The sequence below is a fragment of the Platalea leucorodia genome (genome assembly GCF_965183815.1).
Source record: "Platalea leucorodia genome assembly, chromosome: 7".
Taxonomy (NCBI): Eukaryota; Metazoa; Chordata; class Aves; order Pelecaniformes; family Threskiornithidae; genus Platalea; species Platalea leucorodia.
The window spans coordinates 10492200-10504733 of NC_138829.1; positions in this window are offsets into that span (position 1 = coordinate 10492200).

The window sequence follows — 12534 nt, forward strand, 5'->3', positions numbered from 1 at the left end:
GAGACTGGAAAGACAGTTCATGCCCAAGAGATCATTGTAATCTAAATATAAGTCTAGAGGCTTTATTTATAAAATGTACAGAATCAGGGTTTTTTAATTGCATACAGAAATATTGTTCAGAGAAAAATACTGTGCACACATAAAAAGAATGTTATTTCCCAGGATTTGGGAAAATCATAAATGAAAAATCATGCTATAAGTAAAAAAAAAAAAGTTATCTGCAAATGCCTTCACCAATTTCTCTGCAATTTGATCATAGCAGATGAGCAGAGGACTAACACAGAAAGCCTGGAAAAGACCTAAGAGCTCCTTGAAGTACCAGAAAAAGGAGGGGAGTCTGATGGGCAGAGGAGAGATCGTGGATGCACTTAGAGGGTTTATGTAGGATATTGTTTCAGGTGACAGTTGATTTCCTAAACCACAGACTTCCTAAGATACATCTGAAGGTGCAGTGAGTAATGCACTGGAAGGACAGAGCTGCTGTTACACTGATTTTTATCTCTAAATTTCCTAAAAAAGTGTTTATTTCTTGGATGAAACCCACAAGAACTGAGGGATCCAAGGGTGAGAAGGGAGACACTTTCTCAAGGAAAGGAAAGGACCCATTTCCCTGCTATCGGTGTAGCACGGTGGGATCAGGAATTCAGGGGCCAGGCTGGGGAGCCTCTGGCCGCTGGTCCGCAGGGGAGGTGGGACATTCTGCATCTGCACATCATGCACCAGCTCCAGAAGAGGTTTCTGGATTTAGCAAGCCGCTTTTGGCTGCTGGTTGCATTGGTCAGTGGCAGCATGTAAAGATCTGGCAGTACACGACTGGATCTGTGTGAGACTTGGCTGCCTGCACCATCTTTTTATGCACTTAATTTGAGAAATGAGTACATGACAGAAATTTCTGATGGCTTGATGTGACAGAAAACATCCACTGCTCTGTGAGCTGAAAACCTCCTATAAAGCCCCAGATCCAGGTGTAGTCCTATCTAAAGGAAACACCCGCCTGGCACTCTGGATTTGGAAAAGAAACTTTACTGGGGCAGTTGTCAGAAGGTTTTTTTGGAGCATTCACACCAACAAGCTTTGGGCTCTTTCTTGTTCATGGTTGTGCAACTGCCCTTCTGCCTAGGTCTTCAGTGCTGCCACTAAACGAGCCCCACACCGACCAGCCCTTGCCAAGGGGTCCTGAATGTTTGGGAGTGAGGAAAAGGGGCAGCCTGGTCCAGGGGGGACACTTTAGTTGTCTTCTCCCAGTCGTTGTGGCCATCACCATCTGCTCCACATCTCTTGGATGGGCAGGTCCCCTGAGGTTGACTGGAAGGAGAGCAGAGCCGTGGTTTGCCAAACGCAGTCAGCGGGCGCTGGCAGCCAGTCAGCAGCCGGGTACGTTCCTGCCTCACTCCAGCTATTTCATTTATGTGACAGTTTGTGGGAAACATCTGGCACGGCATCTGACTGACATGTCTCCAGCTACAGAAAGCTGAGAAAAATCAAAGCAGCCACGAGGGATAACAAAATGCGGTTTTATGTATCTTAAACCTCATTCTCTTCTCTCAGCCACCAGACCTAAGCCAGGGGTAATTCAGCTAAAGTCAGTGAAAGACAGGCTAAAGAGCATGAGCTTTAGTTAAAATGTTCCTGCCTGATGAGATGATCCCTGAACCAGGCCATCCAGGTTCCCTTACTTGCACCATCACTGATTTTGTGTGCAACCCTGGGCAAGTCATTTTTCTTGCCCTCGCCTCAGTTTCTCTCCCTAAATGAGGGAAAGGAGAGACTACTTTGGTCACGCATGTTGATATCTGCTGGTGCAGTCTAGAAGAGTTAAACGTAATTACAGCCATTCTGGCTCCATCGATGATTGTACGTAACTTTTGGTGATCATCCAACAGCCAAAGGTAAAACAGGACCAGGAGCTGGAGGGTGAAACTTTTTCAGTTTAGCCTGAATGTGTAGAGCATGTTTTTAAGGCAGATGATGATCCACTGCAACGGCTTACCAGTGACCATGGTGGATTCTCCATGCACAGTATCTACAGGTGGTCTGGGTTTTTTTCTGACATTAAAAATAGAGGTTCTAGAGGACTAGAAATGTGTTTTAACGTTCAGTTTTCCTTCACCCTGCACCTGATGTTATTGCTACTATAAATTAAAGATAATACTATTATTTGAGGGAAACCCAGGTCTCTGCAGGGCTCAGATGCACGATCCAGTTACTGCGAGTGAACAAGCTACCTCACGTCAGCTGAGATGTGGTAACTCTGCGGGTACTTGCTCCTACAAGCAGTAACAATAGCTCCCTACAGCAACTGCGCGCTATTTCAGTTTTGCTTTCCCCACCACAAGAAGTGCCATTCCACTGCCTTTACAAGAGGCAAAGCGTGCACACGGTTATAACAGTTGCCCAGCTCAGTTGGGCTGACAAGCGCTAGCTTGTCAAATGGCAGTAACTCGATCGAATGTCTGAGCACTAATATTGAAACTCCGATGAAAATTAGAAAACCTTTTTGGAGATGTGTTCATTCTTAAGACGTGGTAAAAGTGGATGTGGTTGTACGGCGGTGAAGTTCAAACAGGTAGCCCACAATCTTCTCCCCATGTCTACGTGAAGCTCTGCAGCTTCATAACCAGTCACTGCTGCTGCTATCCAAAGTCACTGCTTAAAATACTCTCTGTTGTTGGAATACACCAGAACAGCCCTCCTCCCACATCCAGCCCCCATGCAGAACGATCTAAATGCAAAAGAAATGACAAAAAGAGTGGTTTTGGAAATAATTAGGTCAATTAGAATATAACAAGGAGAGTGGTCTAGACATAGACGGCATTTAAATTAGCAACAAACTGCTCCATTTGGGTTCTTCACCTATTTAATCATCAATTCATCTATGCGAATTCCTAGCAAATTAGAGAATTTGCTAATTTAATGTACCCTGAAGGTGGTGACTAAATTATGTATCAATGTCACTGATGCCTGCTCTGTCTCAAGCGTAAGAGAAACACAGCCAGGCTCTTCAGAGAGGGGCTTTGGTGTCACACGCTCTCCAAGGATCACACAAAATGCTGTGTTTTAGAAAGGTCTGTAAGGTTAAAAAAGTCAGTTTGGTTCTGCATTAGTCAATCTGAATTTCATTTAAACTTTTCTCACCCCAACCTGAAGCCCATGTACAAAGCCGCTGATAAAAGAGAGGGAACTGAAATAAATTTCACTCTCAACTTGTCCTGTACTCCAAAGTTGCAGGTGGCCATTTTTGAAGCCAAAAGTAATGAGCAATAATCACTTTTATAAGTGATACAGTATAAGCAGATCTAAAAGTGGGAGAATATACAGGAAGCCATAGCGTCCTCTTATATGATATGCTAAGAAATGACTCCTGTGGCTTGCATAGCACTTCTCCCAGGCCATACAAGATGCCATCAGTGGGGCTAACCCTTACCTGGGGTGAATCTGGCCCCTGTGGAAAGCCTGCACAAGAGTTATCCATCACTCAGGTCGCTCCTCTAATTGCAAGCAGCACATAAAAAAAAAAATCTGTTCTGCCTTTGTAATTGATGCCCTGCCAGAAGCCTGAGTGTCCTTCCTCCGGGGCTCAGACGTGATTCTCTCGCGTCCTTCTCCAGGACTGACACGGACTTCAGTGGGACTGAAATCAAGGTCTGAAGAAAACAAGTGCATGGTGCATTTCCGAAAAGGATCTTTGCAGAAAACATGGGTGGGGAGAGAAGGGAAGATGAGGAAGTTGGGTGGGGAACATATCTGGGAGGAAAACAAAACTGGAATTTTTGAAAAGTCCAATTTTATGCTGCACAACCCACATGTTTCACTCTCTTTCCCATTCACTTTCATTTTAGACTCAGTAGTTTGAGGAAGCCCCTACTGTGTAGACAGTAACAGATTGAGGATTCAATCTTGGGCTCTGCCTAGGGCAAAAAAGATGATATTATTTGTCACACACAGTAGCTCTGCTTAAACATCCCCTAGAAAAGGGCAAGCTCCTGTCTCATGAGAGCAGGCTGACAGTCCCAGAGATCCTTCCAGGTATGGTGGATGGAGTGGTACCTCTACAGGTAAGAGGCAGCATCGTTCCAAGGTGAGGTGCGCTTTGTCAGCGCACCGTCGTCTGCAGGGGTTTCGGAGAGGTTACGTGGTGACTTGAAAACAGGCCTACCGTCAAAGAGTTCAGATGCTTCTTGAGTGGTATTCAAATGCCTAGAGATATAGGGATGGGTGCAGCCTTGGCAAGATTTTAAAAGCAAGATAAGGAGAAATGAATAATTAGGCATCTGACTGGAGCTGAAAATTCACATCTCTCCTCAGGATTGGTGAACTGCTTTGGCTAAAGTAAGATGCAATTTGAATCTTTGCCAGTTGCCTGTATTAAACTGAACCCAATTTTTTTTTTCCCCTTAAGATCAGAGATTGCTTTGTTCAGTGTTGGAGCACGTCAGAAATTCTTCTGGGAGCCTTGGAAGTCTAAGTGAGGGGGGATGGAGGAGAAGGAGTTACCATATTGCTGCATTTGGCACCGGGTGCAACCGAGCGAATGCTGCCTCCAGGTCTGGGTCTGTGATTCCACAAGGATTTTAATAAATTAAAGAGGCTGCATAGACGCAGGTACCCACCTCGGGACCCCTCCACGCCTGTTTTAGGACATTTGGCTTGGTTAAATATAGACTCCAGAGTAGAGGGTTCCTCTGCTTACTCTGGGGCTGGCTGTTTCAGAGAGATTTGCCCTTCAGCCCAAGAGCTTGCACAGACACCAGCTTTCTTCCATAGCCACTTGCTGGCTTTAAAATGACTTGCTCCCTTCCCAGATGGGCCCGATAACGGCAGGGAGCTGGCTGGCCCCAGGCCCTCGGGATTGTAAAAGGTTGCAGGCACCACTGCTGCAGCCCAGAGCAGAGCCAGGAGAAGGGTTACAAGAAAAACTCCCTTTGACTTCAGCAGAAAGTGAGATTATTTGTGCAATAAATGAATACAGCAAGTATATGCTAACGTGGCCAGATCTGAAATGAAAATAAAGGCAATTTTAGCATTCCTTTACTTTACAGTGCCTGATTGAAGAATTTGGTCACATGGCAGGAAAGAAGGTCACTGAAGAGAGCTCTTTTAACAGAAGCTCATTCGTATTTTGAACTGGTCACATGCCTTTTCATTTGTGTCTTCTCTGACGTAAGTCTCCTCTTCCTTCATCTTTATTTACATTCATCTGTTCTCATATTTTGCTTTGAATTGCAAGAAGACTTTTATCTACTAGCCAGTTTGAAAGGGTGGCAGAGACATCCCCACTCAACTCCTGTTTGCCCTGCGTCCGAGAGGAATAATTTTTCCTAATGGAAGAGCATTATGGCAATCGCATTGACACAATGCTGACTGGCCAAGATCAGTTCTAGAAACAAACTGTGGCACACGAGTGTTTCTACTCTTCCATTTGTCTCTGCAGTCAGGCACACGTCAAATACATTCCATGTCACGTCGTGGACCAGAACAAAAGGTTTGCATCTAAAACGGTGGGACTCAGAGATAACATTATCAGAAGTGTTGCATAGTGAGGCCACTGTAGCAAAACACAGATTTCTATCGGAGAAACATATATCATGCTCCGAAGGATAGCAGCGTTTGTAAAAGCATGCAGTACATAATGAGGAGAATTTCATCATGCAGAGCAAGGAGACGTGTCCGCGGCTACAAAGCAATAGGTTTAATTCATACCTGAGAATAATTTGATCTTCAGTTTTCCCCCACGCTACTTACTATGCCCAGACAGCTTGTACGAGTTATTGACGGGCAGAAATTGTCGGGGAGTTATGGCTTTTTAAAATCTGACTTTCTCAGCAGTTGCAAATGCAAGAGCAGAATGCTGATTAGCTCTAAGATGACATATGCATAAAAAAAAGGACCCCAAGAATATAATAATTCAAGGCTACTTAAAATGAAGTGTGCTTTTGGTAAACATTACGCAAATAGTGATTTGGGGAATCTGAGCCCCGAGCTGAAAGCCAGGCTGAATGCATTTCCAGGGAATGTATAGTTAGTACCTCCACCGTGATACGATTACAATGAGCATTTTCGACTATTGCTAACTATAAACAGAAATTTGAGCTGTGTGGGTCAACGTGGTGACTCAGCAATCAAAGTTACTTCGTCCTGCTGCAGTCAGAGGACTGCAGTTTGGTTTCCAGCACCACGTTTAGGATTTCCAGGGGGAACAGGAGATGAGTCAGGGAATTAGAGCAACCTTGCGTTACTTAACTAGTGCTCGTGGCTTGATCAATGGCACTGGGAAGGCTCTGCTGTAGGGAACCCCTGCAACAGTGTCGCAGTGTGCTCGCTCTTACAGAGCGCTGTGGAGGCTGCCAGCGCTGTCAGATGGGAGGGGGGGAAATAGGGGAGAGAAGAAAAAAAAATATATACGGTCAGCAAATAATGTGAGAATTTACTGTAGCATCACATGGCAGATAATATTTACCCCATTGTGCATGAACTGATACATACCGTATCCCAGCTGTGATGCAGACAGACGCAAAACTTTAGATCCCAAGGCTCAGCAATGCTGTGATTTCCAAGGTACAGCCACTCACCAGTAAACCGGAATGCACACAAAACCCACGATGGTCCTAGAGCAGGGGCGCGTCCTCGCCAGTCAGCTGCAACGTCAGGCAGGTAATTACCAAATGGCTGGATAAAATTAACAAGGTCTTGTTTATCAGTCAACGTACTATTAATTAGCTCACGTGTCCATTTTAATTTAAGTGATTTGTATTAATAAAGGTCATCCGTGCAAATTGTATGGCATACCTGCAGGGATCTGTGCTTGTTCCTGGGCTTAACTTTGGGCAGATATTCTAACCTAGGAAACCTCTTCATGATTTCAAAAATAATATTTTTTTGAGAGATAACTAGCTGTGTAACTGATGGCTATTTATTAATACAACCTTTACATGGAAAACCATCACCTAACAACTGCGTCTGAAATAAAACCAGAATAACAGTGTTACATAAGAAACTGTCTAGCTGAAGACATGTCATTAAAAAGCTCCAATGACACACATAAAGGGGGAAACATTATTTGCAAATTATAATAATAGCTTTCCACATCTGTTCTCATGAAGAGGGAAAGCTGTGTGGCTGATGGTGTTTTATTTAAGGTTTATATCCATACATCCATCCATATTGCTTTACATTTTGTAAAAAATCTATGACTCCCTTCATTTTACCTTTTCTTACTTTGTTAAAGGCAATGCTGTAGCTCAGGTTACTCTGGGGTTGTCATTATCCCAGGATCAGGTTGAGCCTCTTCTGGAACTGAATCGTCCCAGGTGTGCTTTCAATTTAAAAATGACTCTATGAGGACAAATATTAGGGCAATCGCAGCTGCTTCTGAGCTGCTGAACTTGATTATTATTTTATCATTTATAGGATTGCCAGAGCTCCCTGGTGCTGGGTGGTGTCCTGGCACCCCACAAGAGCCAACGTCTGCCCCAAGGAACCTATAATCAAAAACCAGAGAAGGGGCTGGGGGAAGGGAATTAATCAATGATTGACTTTCTCTGCATTAAATACAGGAGTGTCTGAGGTATAGAGATTAAATGACTTGGCTAGGTTATGCAGAGAGTCTATAAAAGAATTGGGAATTGAAAGTAGCCCTCTTCCATCTAAATTCAGACATGTTGAGTCAATAACAAGACTGATTTCCATGTCAGTAGCGTTTGGAGGCTTTAATCAGGTTTCATGTCCTATTATGCTGGGTACTGTGTAAATATAGAATAACAGATACTCTCTGCAGGCATGTCCTTAAACAGATCCCTGCTGGTTTCAGTGGAACTCTACACGTCCAGAGGGGTACCCTGGGGTAGGTCTGATTTTCTATATAGGGATGAGATGCAGTAGGTGGGAGTAAAGCCTGCAGGATTTGTGGGGAAGAGATCATAAGTAATGGGATCACAGAGGTGCTTGCGTAAGGTATGCAGTGTAGCAACTTTGTTGATCGCTTATTTTATTTTGGAAGAGGGTAAACGAACAAGGGAAAATCATAAACTTTTTCAGCAGAAGTCTGGTACCTATATGCTTTGAAGTATCTGAGTACTGCTGTTTTACTGAATTGCAATGTTTTCCTGCCAAAGGATAAATCAAGAACACTTAAAACAACTGCAGCAAAGCTCTTTTCCATTATTTCACATAAATAGTCTATAAGTCTTTAAGTCTGACTTAAAAGGCGGGATGGTGAAAGGTAAATGGAAAATAAAGATGCTATAATGGGAAGAACTGTGAGCACGTTTGGAGGACATCTGCTGAGATGTTATCGGTGGCGAAGAAGCCCTGCCCATTTGGTGACATCATTTTCTACAACTTCCAGCGTGTCCTGGCAGGCTCAGGGGCTGCAGTGGGAATGCTATGCGAGAGCCAGGCTGGATGCGGCAGAAAAATACAGTGGACCTGATTCCCTCCAGGCTGGCAACGAGTATCTGGCCGAGGAGCAGCTAGTTCTCCAGCCGAATGCAGATGACAAGGCTGAGGGCAGTGAAGACCGCAAGGCAGGTCAACAGGTTGATTTCTTTCACAGTTGCCTTTATTATTTTAATATTTAGCGTGTATGTTAGATGAGCACTAAGAAGCTCCTGCAGAGACTGTGCTCGGCACTGGACATGGACATGCTGAGAGGCAGGTCCCGTCCCACACGGCCCCGAAAGGATGGCCCTGCTCTGCACAGGCTCTTAGTGGACCCAGCTTAACGCATGAGCCATTCTGTTCAAGGCTGGGATGGGAAGTTCAGCAGACAGGCAATGTTTGCAGACTCGAGGCCCAAGAAAACCAGCGTTATGTGCTGAGCATGGTGAGGAGTGGGGTGGGCAACCAAACAGATAGTTGTTATATCAGCACACATGCAGGGTTTTTTAGCCTGAATTTTGCAGTGTTTGTGCATATGCCTGATTCTTCTTAAACTTCTTCTTCTTCCTAATATCTTCTTAACTTCTGGATACCATCAGCTCACACGGCAGCAACGTTTTCAATGCCCACGTCTACATTAGCATGTTTGAATTAGGAGTGTGTTTTTGAAGCAAATCTGATCATACTGACCTACTGTGCTTCAGCCTGTATCACGGACCAGTCTGGGAGCACATGAACTGGGCTCCCTTCCAGTGAACCTAAAGCAGCGATGTCCTCCAGACCAGTTCACATGAACTCCAGCCACCACTGGGTACGCAGTCCACGGGACCCCGTTACAACTAGCCTGAAGCACCCCCACTTCACTCAATCACCTTCAGTGTGAAGACGAGGTCCTCAACACCAACTGAATCGCTCCAGCAAAACACTCCTCCGGGGCCACTGCTGCTCCCGCAGCCGGAGTGCGTCCCGGCTTGTTGCCCACAGGAAACTTCGGGCTGGGGGGAGAGGAAAAGGGCTTAGGCTTGGAGAGGAGCCCTGCCCCTCAAAGCAGGATGGACACAACTCACTCTGGCCCCAGAGTGCAACAGCCACAAACCCATCTGTAGGCACAGCTAACAAACCCAGAGCAGATGTAGCCAAAGGCTAGTAAAACCACTTGGAAGTTTTGTGACAATAAGAAGTCAGGCAGAAAAGGAGACCTCAGTGATTTCACTGAGAGCAAGCAGTAGTGTGAGCTCAAACTTAATTAGACATCAAAGAACTACAGGAGAGAGATGCTCTAACAGCAAAAAAAAAAAAAAAAATTATATACATATTTTAAAATATATATTTTTATATATATAAACATTTTTACCTATTTTTAATATATATAAATATTTATATACTATATAAATTATTAATGGGACTCTCCTTTCATAAGTCTGCTTCTTGTACTATAAATAAAGCAGAAACTCCTCTCTCTCATTGCTCCATAAGCCATTGCTTTCTGGTTGGTGTCTGATCAGCATGACTGCAGAAATGAGGACGCAGCAGGGCTCTGAAGTAGAGAGAGCACCAAAGATGATACAAATTTATCCTCCCTCTCTTTTCCTACTTTTATTCATGATAGTGTCATCTCTTTTACCTATGAGGTGTGAATACAGATGAAGACATCACTAATTATGGCTGCCGTAGCAAGAGGGGCAGACCAGAATAATGCTGAAATGGTCACTTCTGTCCTTAAAAGTTTCCAAACTGTACCGTTTTGAGGAGGTGATTCAAAGGGTAGCAGATTTTCGTGTGCATGCAAATGCCATTAAAAATGCACTGAAGAAACTAAAAACAATCCCTTCTCTTCTAGTGCTAATATACAAATAATAAAAAAACCTGCCAGTCCACTGGATAAATGTCCTACATACGTACATTTTAAAGGATCTAGGAAGCCCCTGTTACCATAAGGCCTAAAACATTAACAGCTCGATTACAGCTCTTGATCTCAAGGAAACTGTGGACGTCATGAGGAAGACTGACCTGCTCTGCGCCGGCTTTCCGCTGGAGCTCAGTGCAGCCAGAACCAGCGCTGCAAGAACCCACTGCCGTGCCGGTGCCCGTCTCCAGCAGCGCGGCTGCCGCTCCTTCCACGTTTCCACGTGGGGATCCGCAGGGGGAATCAACCACTGATCCTGCGCCCAAGTTAAATGCCCACATCGGGCTCTGTAATTTTAGGCGGAAAGCATAATCGGCGTTGGGTGTGTGAGAGTTGGGAATGCAACAGGAACCTGAAAGTTTTTATTTTTGTTTTAATATGTGTATATAACTTTAGTATTTCAGTCCCAGAGAATTTGCCTTTCTGACTATAGTTAAGATGGTGGTGTTTCCTCACACAGATCATTGGAATTTCAGCATTTTCAGGTATCTTCCCAGAACCAAGAACGTGTGACATGTTACTTTATAAGCGAGGGGGAAAAGCAGCGGTTTGAAGTAGACTTCAGATCAAAGACTGTGTCTTCCGATGTGTCTCTACAGAGCCTAATGGTGCCTGGTCGAGACTGGGACTTGTGGTTATTACTGTAACAGCAAAAGCAACTGCGGTGGTGTATGGGACAGAACTGATATATTTGCTATTTTTGTACGTTCTGTATCTAACGAGTGCATTTTCTATGCAAACCAATTCGGTTCCTGTTTATATACCCAATTCCCCATGGCGTGTTTGCTGCCCCGTGTCACAGCTATCGTTATTCCTGGTGAAGAGTACTGCATGGCTCTTGCTTTGGGGTTTGTCAACACCATTCGTGACTCAGCCAGAAAAGCTCTTTGCGGGGCTGTGAGCTTGCCTTCTTCCTCCTGCTCCAGCTGGAGAAAGCACGCTGCCATCCCAGGGCTGTCTGGCTTTAGCACCCTGCTGCCCAGGAACAGAAGCTGGAAATGAAACCGAGGTCTCCTGTCTGACCTCTCCCAGGGGTTTTAGCGAGCCATCGGGAAGAGCTCCCAAAAATGCTTCAGCAAACAGGCATCATTCAGTTCACTGCTCCTTAGCTGACACTTAGTCTTTTAGGAAATTCATTGAAGAACAAACGAAATCATACATTTATTTATTTACAAGATGAATTTCTAAAAAGCAAAATGACAATGTTTCAGTATGACTATATTTATTATTTTCTCCAGATAGCCTGCTATTGTTCTGCTGTTGAGAAACACACCTTCAAACATTGGATTCATTCAATTTTAGAAGCACAGCTATGTTTATTATATTTGGCACTGCAAAATGCACTTTTAATTTGTATTTTTATTGAGCTAGATTTTTGTCTGAGACCAAACCTGAGTTGTTTGTTTAAAAGCTGTTAATGCCTAGACTAAGATACTAGCTCTGTAATTCTAATAGGATGTCATATAGTTTCTTCCTTTGAGTACCTTTGAGTACAGCCCACCTTTTAAAAAGCGAGGAACAAATTCACTGTTGGCCCATAAAGGTTCTGTCATTACTTGCAATCATGGAACAGAACTTGTTCTACTGGGGGTTAACTCAATAATTCCACTTCATCTTACCGTGCTAGTCTTTCTTCTTACGCCTGACTGGATAAAACACATTTTTATCCAAAGCTGCATAATTTCAACATTTTAAAATAACTTTTGAAAGTTACATCAAATTATATGTTACCTATATATGTGTTAAAAATGGATGAGAACAGGAGTGCCTGCTCTTCTGGTGCGGTATCGATACACTGCCTGGCAATCAACCGTTCTTTGCCACCAACCCCTACGTTCACTATTTTCGGGTAATATAATACCAGGGAACAGTTGATGCACCTTATCCTGAAGCACTTAATAAACTAGAGTCAACAGATGTGAAATTTGAGGAAGCACTCAGGGAAATCTAGGGACTTCCCTGAAAATTAGGGTTTATAGACTATAATCCCATTGATGATAATTGAGTGATAGAACCCACATTGTTTGCATTTATAACAATTCTTGAGTGATTTCATTGTTCTCAGAGTAAAAAAAAAAAGCCTGCTTTTGTTCATTGTTGACACAAAGTCACTCTTGTTGTTGCAGACCAGGCACTTCCTACTTTACCTGGGTATTTTTATCCTTAGTACTCTGCTGTGTTGGAGAGATAAGCCCTTACTCCAGACTCTGAATCGCACTTCCCCCTCAAATTTGGGGAATGTCAGATCCAGA